Source organism: Dendropsophus ebraccatus, chromosome 9, assembly GCF_027789765.1.
Source record: "Dendropsophus ebraccatus isolate aDenEbr1 chromosome 9, aDenEbr1.pat, whole genome shotgun sequence".
NCBI classification, from domain to species: Eukaryota; Metazoa; Chordata; class Amphibia; order Anura; family Hylidae; genus Dendropsophus; species Dendropsophus ebraccatus.
In genome coordinates, this window is record NC_091462.1 from 24,183,701 (window position 1) to 24,198,167 (window position 14,467).

Consider the following 14,467-nt stretch of genomic DNA (forward strand, 5'->3'; position numbering starts at 1 on the left):
CCCCACCCCCCCGCAGCCCCGATCGCTGAAGACACCGGGAACCGCCGGAGCCGGGATCAGGTATCAGACAAACTCGCAGCAGGGATGTTCATCCCGGCTGTGATTTTTCCTGCCATTGACTACACAGGGATGGGATACGCAGCGAGTTTCACTGCGTATACACAGCGAGAAACTCACTGCGTATACGTCCTGTGTGTTTGTGCCCTCACTTATATTTAAAAATCTCAAGTGTTATAGTACTTATCAGTTGCTGTATGTCCTGCAGGAAGTAGTGTATTCTTTCCAGTCTGACACAGAGCTCTCTGTTGCCACCTCTGTCCATGTCAGGAACTGTCCAAAGCAGTAGTTAAAGTGACTCTGTACCCACTATCTTGCCCCCCCCCCAAACTGCTTGTACCTTCGGATAGCTGCTTTTAATCCAAGATCTGTCCTGCGGTCCGTTCGGTGGGTGATGCAGTTATTGTGCTAAAAAAACTACTTTTAAACTGGCAGCCCTGTGCCCAAACCAAAAATTCCAAAAACAGCTAAATATTTTAATGCCATTTCTGTAATTACCATAAATGTGAATGGGAGTAACAGAAAGAGCAGGACACCAATAGGGGAAAGGGAAAGTCTGGGGGGGGGGGGGGGTCTTAGAATTAAGACTGAGGACTATGTGACCCAGAATTTATGGCTAATTCTGTGGCTAGGAAAACCCCTTTAAGCAAGTATTTAGACTGCAACCATGAATACACATAGGTCTGCACACTGAAAGTAAGACTACCCGCAGAGTTGCTTCATTGGCGATTTCTGATGCAGCGGATTCCGAATCGTACTTACAATATTCAATATCAAATGAACTTATTAATACTTTTCTATCACAACGGTAATCAATGAAGTCGTAATTAATAAAACTGTTAATAAACATCCCATTATGCTCCAACAAATTACCCAAGCATAATGTTATGCAACAAATTACAGTTCACAATTACGGAAAATGACCTGCTTACTTAAATATTGCATAGGGCTAACTAGATTCTCATTTTTATTTTATTTTTTACTCTTCTTTCCTAATTAATTTGCTAATTAATTTAATGATCACTTTCTGCATAATTTGAAATTTAAAAATGTCAGTGTGTCAGATTTTACCATTCCTTTTTACATGCTGTCTGTTTCTACAAGATACATATTAACAAAACATGACCTCTATGCAAATGATAAGGACCCGCTGCTTTTTTAATTTGGAGTGCTGATGAGCGTGTTCTGAGGAGGTGATTATATGATTATTCACAAAGAATCAGTCAAGTATTTGCTGCACGGACTAATACAATGGCTGAAGGAGCAAATAAGCCACTGCTGTAACAATGTAATGGATTTATTCAGTGCTCGCCAGCCTGTCTGGACAGTAGGGATGAGTGAACCGAGATTGGTTACAAACTTTGCAAGAAGTTCCGTTAGTTACGGAACCAACGTTTTTGAAAAGTTTGTATAGATGGCGGGCGCACAATTTAATAGACATAAAAAACAATGCTTACCCTTCTTTGTTCCCCTGGTGTCCTCCTATAGGTCTCTGGTATCCCCCGCCCAGGGCCGTCTTAACAGCATTATGGGCCCCTGGGCAGAGGTGCGAATTGGGCCCCACCCCCCACGGCCGCCGCCATCAAAACCCCCCCCATCTTTGCAACCCCGCCCCTAGCCAGTACAATTACGTACAATAAAAAATACTAATTATTGTTAACATAAACTTTGATTCACAATACAGTCTTTCAGCAGCGCAAAAACAAAAAATCACCGTGCGTGCGTGCCGCACCAAACCAGACCAGGTTGGCTTCAAAGTATCCAAAAAACGCAATGGAGACAGCACTTCCAACAGCAATCTGCAGGGTTTATTGTCACACCAGTGCAACATGTCTCATCTATACAGAATACAGGGAAACAACATGGTTCATATATAATATAATAGTCATGTTGTTGCTCCTCTGTCTATATGAGACATGTTGTTTTGCCCTTCTCTATATATATGCCAGATAACAAGCAACAAATATTACCACCACATACTGACTAACACCACCGCTGCTACTGACTAATCCACTGTACACAGATCACTATCACCTCATCCAGTCATATAGAGGTACCCAGCTCTACACAGGTTCTGTACACCATATACATTACAGTGCAGATACATCAAGTGACTCACATGAGACGTCTTCTCTGATCGGAGTTCTTCCCTTTTCATCTTCTTCTCCATCTGTCCTGGGCCGTTATGAGAACTTCTCCGAGCCACGAATCCACAGAATCTGCCAGACAGACATATTAGGCTCCACACTCTGTCACCATCCTCATCTCTCTACACACTGCACATCTGTATTGGCCCCTTATAGATAGCTCCCCCTGTATTACCCCCTTATAGATGGCTCCCTCGTATTCCCCCCTTATAGATGGCTCCCCCCTGTTACCCCCCCCCCCTAATATAGATGGCTCCCACCTGTATCCCCCCTTATAGATGGCTCCCCCCTGTATCCCCCCCTTGTATAGATGGCTCCCCCCTGTATCCCCCCCTATAGATGGCTCCCCCCTGTATCCCCCCTCTCGTATAGATGGCTCCCCCCTGTATCCCCCCCTATAGATGGCTCCCCCCTGTATCCCCCCCTCTCGTATAGATGGCTCCCCCCTGTATCCCCCCCTATAGATGGCTCCCCCCTGTATCCCCCCCTATAGATGGCTCCCCCCTGTATCCCCCCCTATAGATGGCTCCCCCCTGTATCCCCCCTATAGATGGCTCCCCCCTGTATCCCCCCCTATAGATGGCTCCCCCCTGTATTCCCCCTATAGATGGCTCCCCCCTGTATCCCCCCTATAGATGGCTCCCCCCTGTATTCCCCCTACAGATGGCTCCCCCCTGTATCCCCCCTATAAATGGCTCCCCCCTGTATTCCCCCTATAGATGGCTCCCCCCTGTATCCCCCTATAGATGGCTCCCCCCTGTATTCCCCCTATAGATGGCTCCCCCCTGTATCCCCCCTATAGATGGCTCCCCCCTGTATTCCCCCTATAGATGGCTCCCCCCTGTATATGGCTCCCCCCTGTATCCCCCCTATAGATGGCTCCCCCCTGTATCCCCCCCTATAGATGGCTCCCCCCTGTATATGGCTCCCCCCTGTATCCCCCCCTATAGATGACTCCCCCTGTATCCCCCCTATAGATGGCTCCCCCTGTATCCCCCCCTATAGATGGCTCCCCCCTGTATCCCCCCCTATAGATGGCTCCCCCTGTATCCCCCCCTATAGATGGCTCCCCCCTGTATCCCCCCTATAGATGGCTCCCCCCTGTATCCCCCCTTATAGATGGCTCCCCCTGTATCCCCCCTATAGATGGCTCCCCCCTGTATTCCCCCTATAGATGGCTCCCCCCTGTATCCCCCCTATAGATGGCTCCCCCCTGTATTCCCCCTATAGATGGCTCCCCCCTGTATATGGCTCCCCCCTGTATCCCCCCTATAGATGGCTCCCCCCTGTATCCCCCCCTATAGATGGCTCCCCCCTGTATCCCCCCTATAGATGACTCCCCCTGTATCCCCCCTATAGATGGCTTCCCCTGTATCCCCCCCTATAGATGGCTCCCCCTTGTATCCCCCCCTATAGATGGCTCCCCCTGTATCCCCCCCTATAGATGGCTCCCCCCTGTATCCCCCCCTATAGATGGTTCCCCCCTGTATCCCCCCCTATAGATGGCTCCCCCTGTACCCCCCCTATAGATGGCTCCCCCCTGTATCAACCCCTATAGATGGCTCCCCCCTGTATCCCCCCCTATAGATGGCTCCCCCCCGTATCCCCCCCTATAGATGGCTCCCCCCGTATCCCCCCTATAGATGTCTCCCCCTTATTCCCCCCCTATAGGTGGCTCCCCCCTGTATCCCCCCTATAGATGGCTCCCCCGTATTCCCCCCTTATAGATGGCTCCCCCTGTATCCCCCCCTATAGATGGCTCCCCCCTGTATCCCCCCTATAGATGGCTCCCCCGTATTCCCCCCTTATAGATGGCTCCCCCGTATTCCCCCCTTATAGATGGCTCCCCCTGTATCCCCCCCTATAGATGGCTCCCCCCTGTATCCCCCCTATAGATGGCTCCCCCTGTATCCCCCCTATAGATGGCTCCCCCTTATTCCCCCCCTATAGATGGCTCCCCCCTGTATCCCCCCTATAGATGGCTCCCCCCTATGGATGGCTCCCCCGTATTCCCCCCTTATAGATGGCTCCCCCTGTATCCCCCCCTATAGATGGCTCCCCCTGTATCCCCCCCTATAGATGGCTCCCCCCTGTATCCCCCCTATAGATGGCTCCCCGTGTTACACCCCCTTATAGATGGCTCCCCCCTGTATCCCCCCCTATAGATGGCTCCCCCCTGTATCCCCCCTATAGATGGCTCCCCCCCTGTATCCCCCCTGTAGATGGCTCCCCCGTATTCCCCCCTTATAGATGGCTCCCCCGTATTCCCCCCTTATAGATGGCTCCCCCCTGCACAGCAGATAAAAAAAACAAACACCCAACTCACCTACCAGCGCTCCCCCGTCGCTGCTTCCTCTCCTCTTCTGCCCCGGCTGATGCGTCGCTCCCCGGGGGATTCTCAGGGAGCGCACACATCCGGAAGCTCAGTGTGCGCCCAGGCCGGGACTTCCGGTACAGGAAACCCCAGCGACGCGCACTGAGGTTCCTGATGCGTGCGCTCCCGGAGAATCCCCCGGGGAGCGACGCATCAGCCGGGGCCGGATTTCCTCTTGCGATTGCAAGCAAGAAAGTGCTTGCGGTCGCAAGAGAAGGGGAAGGGGGCGCGCGCAGGGCCGTCTTACCCATTGGGCATGGGAGGCGGCAGCCTGGGGACCCTTGCGTCCTAGGGGGCCCCTGCCCGCTGTGACAGCGGGCAGGGGCCCCCTAGGACGCAAGGGCCCCCGGGCAGCCGCCTACCATGCCCAATGGGTAAGACGGCCCTGCCCCCGCCAGCTTCTTTTGTGTATATTTACTTATAATACCATCTTTTTTTTCCAATGTTGCTGCTGGAAAAGAAAGACAGCAACGTTGGAATAAAAACATGCTGTGATAAATATACAAAAAAGAAGCTGGCAAGGTAGAAAGCAATTGGCATATACGGGGATCACATCTATACAAAGCTAGCTAACAGAAAACTAACTGTATGCAACTTCTTAAAGCGACTATACCGTTAGTACATTGCTGCTTTTTTTTTTACATGAATAGACGAGCAGTGGCGCAGGGATGCCGATGCTGCGGAGCCACATCATAGAGGGGAGGGCAGATCGTTATACGGGGGCCAGTTTGTGTAGTACATTCGTTTCAATCCTATAAAATAATATCATTTATAACAATTTAAGGTTAAACAGTTGGCTACAGTTAGTTTTTCTGTAGGCTAGCTTTGTATAGACGCGATCCCTGTGTATGCCAATTGCTTTCTACCCCACCAGCTTTGTTTGTGTATATTTACTTATCACAACATGTTTTTGTTCCATTGTGGCTGTTCTTTGTTCCAACACCAACATTTAAGATTTAGTTTGGACTAACCCAAATTTTGCTTCAAAGTTTGGTGAACCTGTGAAACCTAACTTTTAAAAAGTTTGCTTTCAAAGAAAGGGTTTTTTTGTGAGTAACCCCTTTAAATAATACTTTATATAGCCACGTTTGTTAGTTTTTTTTATTTTTAGTATACAGTATTTTCCTTTTTTTGTGGGGCAGCAGAAAGACAAGGAGTAGCCTATATAGAAATAAGGTATATGCCAGTATATAACTACCGTGTTTCCCTGAAAATAAGACATCCTCCTAAAATAAGATGCCCTAGCTTGCCTAAAAAGGCACCCCCACCCTAAACTAAGGCACTCTCTGAAAGTAAGGTTGCCTCCCCCCACCACACACACACCTAATCCACTCGTGGACCTGGCCAGCTGGTCCATGGCCCCCACATCTGTCCGCATGTCCTACCGCACCACTGCACATTCTGAAGTGCCGCCGCATGCTCCTAATCTCTTGGTCCTGCTGCACTTCTACAGGACATTGGTGAGTATGCCGGGTGGGGGGCTCTGGGGGGAGAGCCGAGGGGGGAGAGAGCTATGGGGGGAGTCCGGGGGGAGGTAGGAGGGAGAGAGCCATGGGAGGAGAGAGCTGAGGGGGGAGGCCGGGGGGAAGTAGGAGGGAGAGAGCCAAGGGGGGAGAGAGCCATGGGGTAAGCCAGAGGGAGAGAACCGCGGGGGGAGGTAGGAGGGAGAGAGCTGAGGGGGGAGGCCGGAGAGACAGAAATAAGACATCCCCCAAAAATAAGACTTAGTGCCTCTTTGGGAGGAAAAATTAATTAGACACTGTCTTATTTTAAGGGAAACAAGGTAGCTTAAGTTGCTGGAGATCTTTACTAAGCCTCGGCCTGGACTATATACATGCAAATAACTCAAAAACATGTATCGGAAAAAAGTGTATACCATACGGATATAGAAGTAAATCGGAGCAGTGAAGTGGGAATTTCTCATTCATGTCTCGGCACATATTTCATGCCAGCAGAATTCCTACTGTTTGTTTAGATAACAGCATCGGGCGTCACGTTCAGCGCTCTCATCTCACGCTGCTGATAAATGATATCACATATGGCATAAATACTAAAAGCGAGACACCTGCCTGAAATCAATTACAGCAAGAGAGCTGCAGGCAAGGAGCGAACCGCGGAGAAATGAGAGCCGCTTCCAGATACGTCTCTGGCAGGACCGCATCCGTCTGCTTACAACCGCAATAAGCAGAACTTGTGGCCTTTGCTCTGCAGTAAAACCTTTATCCCAAGTCAACAAGCCGATCTGCTACTAGAGGTAAGTGCATTGCGTAACCTACAAGGCCAGACGCCACCCTCTCTACTCACCCCCATTAGCAGATATGTCTCCCCGGGACACCAGCACCTTACATTGTACCAGCTACATAGTAATAGAATGCGAAGTAGAAAAGGTTTTCCTATCATATCTGACACAGCCTACAGAACAAGTGGGCTACAGTACAGGTTTTTAAAGGGGTACGACGGAAAAAAATCAACTGGTGTCAGAAAGTTATACAGATTTGTAAATTACTTCTATTTGAAAAACTCAAATACTCAAAACTTCCAATACTTATTAGCTGCTATATGTCCTGCAGGAAGTGGTGTTATTTTTTTTAGTCTGACACAGTGCTCTCTGCTGCCACCTCTGTCCATGTCAGGAACTGTCCAGAGCAGCAGTAAATCCTCGTAAAAAACTACTCCTGCTCTGGACAGTTCCTGACATAGACAAAGGTGGCAGCAGAGAGCACTGTGTCAGACTGGAAAGAATACACCACATCCTGCAGGACATTCAGCAGCAGATAAGTACTGGAAGACGAGTAATTTACAAATCTGTATAACTTTCTAACACATAGGGCTGCATCCAACTTCTTCAGCCACCGGTAATCAAATGCCCAAAGATTGGACTCAAAGGTGCTCCCATTACGCTCATCTCTAATGGGGACCACTCGTAGGGAACAAGGGTTAAGGGATGGAATGAAAGGATTACTTAGGCAACACCCTAAGAAATTGCTAAGTCAAGCCAGGTGGCACAGTGAATCCACAACTGGATAGCAACGCACTAGAGTTAAAGGGCCACTCAGTGTACAGCTCATATGCAGACCTTTGTGTATTCATCGTTACATGCTAAATAGTTTGCCAGTGAAAATAATTTTCTTTCAAATCAACTGATGTCAAAGAATTACATAGATTTGTAAATTACTTCGATTTAAAAATCTCCAGTCGTCCAGTACTTATCAGATGATGTATGTCCTGCAGGAAGTGGTGTACTCTTTCCAGTCTGACACAATGCTCTTTGCTGCCACCTCTGTCCATGTCAGGAAATGTCCAGAGCAGTAGGACATCCCCATAGAAAACCTCTCTGCTCTGGACAGTTCCTGACATGGACAGAGGTGGCAGCAGAGAGCACTATGTCAGACTGGATACACTACTCTTGTAGGACATACAACAGCTGATAAGTACTGGAAGATTTGAGAAGTGAATTACAAATCTATATACCTTTCTGACACCAGTTGAATTAAAAGAAAAAAAAATTGCTGGAGTACCGCTTTAAGCTTTTATTTCTGATGTGACAATCTTACATTGACCCATTTGCAGTACAATATCAGCAAACTAATAAATCAACTTAATTATATTTATATTCCTTCTACAACCTGGACTGTACCTCGTAAGCAAACACAGATAAAGGAGCTGAAAGCACAGCCCAATCTATGTCAGCCATACTGTTCATGAACTCCTCATTCAAGTGCACTGACTGTACAAGAAAGACAATAGTTCATAACAAGAAGTCACTCTAACAGGTTTATGATTAACACAAGGAACACAATGTAATAATGGAAAAATCTGCACACTAAAAACTCGATATAACTGTATAAATATTGTGCAATCTTTAGTATTTCCTATACAGTACAACATGTAAATAGAAGGGGTATAGAGGGCAGTATATGCCTTTCCTTTGTACCACTGGTCGGTAGGTCCAGTTTTATGGGGTGCCGGACATTGTGGTACTGAACAGCAACAGTTTTTTCCATAATGGTAGAATGGATTTAAACTGTAGATGCTTCTTATCCTTCATAGTCGTCCAGAACTGCTATATAAAATCCCAGGCACTTGGACTCTTGTGAGAGCCACAAGAGCTTTGAGGATACAACAGTACACATTTTGCAGGTAGGAATAATCTTGACACAGACTTGAGTGCTTGAGGTAGGTGCTTGGAAAGAGTAGAAGTAGTCGTGTTTTGTAGAGGGTAGAGAGAAGAGGAGAGGAGTTTGCCAGAGGAGCCCTTGCCCAAGGTAGCCCTTGTGCTCTGTTGTAATTATATTAAAGATATCTTTGTAGTGAAGTGATACTCGTACTCATGTTTAGACTATGTCTGACCGCCCTCTGCTCCCTGGTATCGCTGAACCCGTATCAAGTGGGTAGCAGGAGCCCCAGTCATCGCTTATCTGGGTGTAGCTTGGTGTCCGAGGTTTCCCAGTTACCTGCATTGCGCAGTAGGATACGTTGACCTTCTTAATACAGTAGCTTTGTCCTACTGGGATCAGCTCCTCTTATTTCAGGAATCTTTCCTGCGCTTTTTAAAAGAGTTCCTGGCGTGGGCTAGGGTGTGCATGGTGGCTACTCTCCCCTTCTTGTTGCTTAGCACTGCACAGTGAAAGAACTCTCTGTGAGAGCTAGACTCTTCTGCATCTGTTCACACTGGATACCTAGTTTGAACTGAACTGAACTACCTCACTTCCTCCCACACAGAGCTAACCACTCCTACAGGACTGTGAGTGTAAGAGAGCAAGGACAGGATAGGTTAGAAAAGAAAGAGCACCTCTTAGTGGTCAGCACATAACACATGTTACAAATAACATAATCCATAACCTTCCTTAAGCTGTGCAATAGTAGTAATACATATAAGAAATACAGACACCTAGTGGGGAAACTTAAAATACCTCATCCACCAGTTGTTTAATCTGGTTGAGAACGTTAGGACAGGTGCATAAGAGAAATGCTAGTAGTGAGTCAACACATATGTAAATGATAACATTTTATCTGTCTGCAGTCACCACTAGGGGGAGCTCACACCTTACTTCTTACAACTGAGTTGGGGGCTTTGTTGGAGATTCTGTCAAATTTAAAAGTCAAACACCATGACGCCATCCGACAGACCCCACTATAACTCAATGGAGTCTGTCAGGTGCTATTGGTGTCCATCATTTGAGCGATCTGGCACTCCATCATTTTTAATTTTTATACCTTTGAGGGCAGGGGTGGATTAAAGGTGGATTAAATGTTCCTTGCCCCCCGCATCAGTGCGCCTATGGGGTCCAGCTTATTTGTGTCAGTGTCTACTCTGTGCATCACCTTATAATAGATGGCCCCTGTGCAGTTACCCTTTTAGTAGATGGTCCCCTATGCAGTCCCCCCTTTAGAAGATGGCCCTTTGTGTAATCCCTCTTTAGTATATGGCCCCCTGTGTAGTCACCCACTTAGTCCGTGGCCCCCTTGTGCAGTCACCCCTTTAGTCCATGGCTCCCTGTGTAGTCACTATTTTAGTCCATGACCCTCCCAGTGTAGTCAACCCTTTAGTCCGTGGCACCCTGTGTAGTCACCCCTTTAGTCCATGTGTCCCCCATGTGACCCCCAGTGTGGAGGTACGGCCGGTCACTTGCTAGATGGTGAAGTGTGACGCCAGTTCTATGCTGGTTGGCCGAGATATAGCCAGGCCCAGTGATGTTATGTCATGACGCCAGTGCTGGTTGGACACACAGGTATGGTGGCACACCTGCTTTTAGCTTAAAGGGACGGTTATACCCTGTTCTCCTGTGGACAGTGACCTGCCGGGTTGTTGCAGAGTCCCTTGGGCTGTTGTCATGGTGGTCCGGAGTGGAATAGTGACCCACCAGGACTATTGGTACTGCCACCCACAGAAAGGGGAGATGACCCAAGGAGTGTGTGTATACTGTGTTGGTGCTTGACGAGGAATCACAGAGTCTCTTTATCATAAATAGAATACTCCAAAAATACTTGTATGCAGCAGGTCATACAGCTTTGCATGGACAGAGCACTTCATACTTGATAAGTCACTTGATAGTTAAGGATCCAGATCTGTAGTGAGATTATGGAAATTAGAACAGTCGTGCCGAATACTTGAGAAGAGAGAAAGAATACTTGTGCCCGTGTTTTGACTGTTTTGGTCTCTGCACCACCTATTGCCCTATCAGTGTCGGGGGACCCGTCCTAGTGGGTGACACAATCCCCAGACCTTGTTACCTGGGATGAGCAGAATGCTGAGGGTTCCCTGCTTACACCTGCGCTGTGAGATAGAGTTCATAGGCTTCTAGCAACTTCGCTCTATCCGGATCAGTTCCTTTCCTTTTGCTTTTTGGACACTGTCTTGCACTGTGTCTCTTCTTGTCCACGGCTTGGGTTGAGATGATCTCTGACTTGTCCTCTCTAGTGAAGGGTTTAACACTGCATAGTGTTGGGTGGCGTTACTTCAGAAGAAAAGGTAAACTGCATGTGACACAGAGACTAGGGACCTGGCAGAAGGCCAGGGCCTGACTGGACCACTGTAGAGAGCGTTCTGGCTTGTGTCCTTCCTCTACAGCAGTGCTTCCCAACCTTTTCCACCTCGGGGGAACCCCTTGGAAAAAAAAATTTCCTCGGGGCACCCCTACTAAATAAAGTTCTACAAAATAAGAAAACCGTCATACAGTGACTCACAGGTGTTGCTTCTTTGATCTGAGGAGTCACTTTCCCTTTTCCTCTCCATCCGCCATGATGATTTCTTCCAGCTACTTTTCGTCTCTTCAGAACCTGCGAGACAAACAATTTAGGCTCTGCACATTTCTAGCAGCTTCCTTTCCTTTCTCCCTCCTGTAGGCTCCCAAAGTAACTGCGCTGTTTGGTGTTATGTGCAGTAAAGCGAGTAGGAATGTGGGATGCCCCCTGCATGTACGATCCCCCGCTGTGCCCCCATGAGCTAAAAATGTCCCCAGAGGTGCCCCCATGAGCTAATAATGCCCCCAGAGGTTACCCCATGAACTAATAATGCACCCAGAGGTGCCCCCATGAACTAATAATGCCCCCAGAGGTGCCCCCATGAACTAATAATGCCCCCAGAGGTTACCCCATGAACTAATAATGCGCCCAGAGGTGCCCCCATGAACTAATAATGCCCCCAGAGGTGCCCCCATATACTAATAATGCCCCCAGAGGTGCCCCCATATACTAATAATGCCCCCAGAGGTGCCCCCATATACTAATAATGCCTCCAGAGGTGCCCCCATATACTAATAATGCCCCCAGAGGTGCCCCCATATACTAATAATGCCCCCTGCTGTGCCCTCATGAGCTAATAATGCCCCCAGAGGTGCCCCCATGAGCTAATAATGCCCCCAGAGATGCCCCCATATACTAATAATGCCCCCAGAGGTGCCCCCATATACTAATAAAGCCCCCAGAGGTTGCCCCATGAACTAATATTGCCCCCAGAGGTGCCCCCATGAGCTAATAATGCCCCCAGAGGTGCCCCCATGAACTAATAATGCCCCCAGAGGTGCCCCCATGAGCTAATAATGCCCCCAGTGGTGCCCCCATACAATAATAATGCCCCCAGAGGTGCCCCCATGAACTAATAATGCCCCCAGAGGTGCCCCTAAAAAAACAAACATCCTACTCAGCTAATCCGCGCTGTGGCTGCAGGCAGCAGCTCTTCCTCCTCTTCTGGCTCCATCTTGCGAGCCGCAGGGACGGGACCTCCGGCAGGCGTGATGACATCACATTATCACGCCTGTTGGAGAGGTCACGTCCCGGCCTCCCATAGGCTGCTGGTATGAAGTGCCGGCAGCCTTTGGGAGTTAATGTAGGAGCAGGACGCTGACACTTCCTGCTCCTGCATTCTGCTCGCTTTAATGTTCCGCCCGCTGACTGTGCTCACTGTGCGGGCGGAACATCAAAGCGATCTGGGCATCCCGAGAAGCTGCACGGCCGCAGCTTCTCGCGACGCTTAAAGTGACAGCGCACATTTCCCACCGGGATACCGCGGCACCCCTGGCGGGTTCTCCTGGCCCCCAGTGTGCCGCGGCACCCCGGTTAGGAAACGCTGCTCTACAGAGTCTAGCGACAAAAGACAACTACATTTCCTCTACCCATGTGACTTCCTTTCTACAGCCCCTGTAAAGTGTGCTGTGAATGGGTGAAGAGTGCATATGGAAGTAAAAAGTAAGGAGAGAAATGATAGGATAGAAGAAGAAAGTACTCTCATTGGTCTACAGATCCATGTGACATACAAATAAACTAACCCTTTCAATACTACAGCTGTGCAACAACTAAGTACACATACTTACAACAGCGACATCTTGTGGCAAAACTTTAACACTACTACATCACCACTTACACACAAAAAGTACAGGCTTTTGCTAAGGGTGTAACTACTAGCAACACCCGTGGTGGGACATCACACATGGCTTCCTGTGTAGTCACTCCTTTAGTCCATGACCCCCCTGTATAGTTACCCCTTTAGTCCATGGCCCCCTGTGTAGTCACCCTTGTGTAGTACATTCCCCCCTGTGTGGTCCACCTTTAGTCCATGGCTTCCTGTGTACTCACCCCCTCAGTCCATGGCCCCATGTAGTCACCGCCTTAGACCAAGGCCCTCTGTTTGGCCACCCCCTTATTTCATGGCCCCACATAGTCGCCCCCTTAGTCGTAGGCCCCCTGTGCAGTCACCTTTTTAGTCCATGGCCCTCTGTGTAGTCACCCCCTTAGTCCTTGACCCACTTGTACCCCCCCCCCCTTAGTCCATGGCCCCCTGTGCAGCTCCCCTTAGGTAGGTAAATAGAAGGAAGACAAAAAAAACTCGCCCCCCACGTACTTGCTGCAGCTCTCCTGGTGCATGCTGTGTTACAGACACTGCCTGCATGGGAATTCCTGGCCGCCTGTCAGCAATTCTATTCCAGGGATGGTCCTAAAACTGCACATCATTCAAGGTCTCAGGAGGGTGCTCTGGTGGTCCCCCAAATGATCTACATCTGCAGTGAGATCAGTTGTGGGCGGTTCGGACAGCTGTAGGCCCCCCAGGAGCCCCAGGCGGCCTCCCGAACTGCCCACATTATATTCCACCACTGAGGAAACAGAAAACTGGTACTGAGACTGCAGATGTGAACAGAGTCTTATTGAAAACAATCTATAAATAGTCCGAGACTTCTCTAGTGGCGTCTGCAGTAGCCGGAATATTATCAATGACTTCTATATCTATGCAGGAGATGCAGACCTCTGCACAAGAATACTAAAATATTCATCAGCCCAGACTTAGTGGACATCAGAGTAGACAACATAGTGACAAATGATAAGTGATGTGTACTCATGGGGGTATGAGGGGTCGCAGACATAGGATTTAAGGTGGAATGTCTTCACATCATGATAATAGTCAAAAAGTTGAAAAAAAAAAAAAATTCTAGTAATTTTCCTGCTGAATAATTGATGCCTAGGTATAATCTGCAGCTGTTACTAAGGATGTGCTTGTAATTTGGGATAAAATAGATCCATTATTTATGTGCATTTATTGGAGAGATTGACCCGAGGCTGCCTCATCAGCTCCTGCATTAAGCCAGCCATGTCCGTGATTACACAGCACATTTACTACACGCAGGTACCCGCTGCCACACTGTGCGGACGGGCGGCAGATGCTATCGGCAAATCCACAACCTCCTCCCACATTCATGGGATAATATTAGAGCTTGCTTCAGAAATCTTCACCTTCAAGGTTCATCATGGTTCTACTGCCGACAAGATCGAAAAATAAGGAATGGGGTGTGGCTTGATTAAATGTGGGCGGGGCCTAGTCGATGTCCTAGTGAAAAGTTTTAGCTTTGTCTATCCACGCATGGTGGGAATTGTAGTTTTGCTGGAGGGCCGAAGGTTC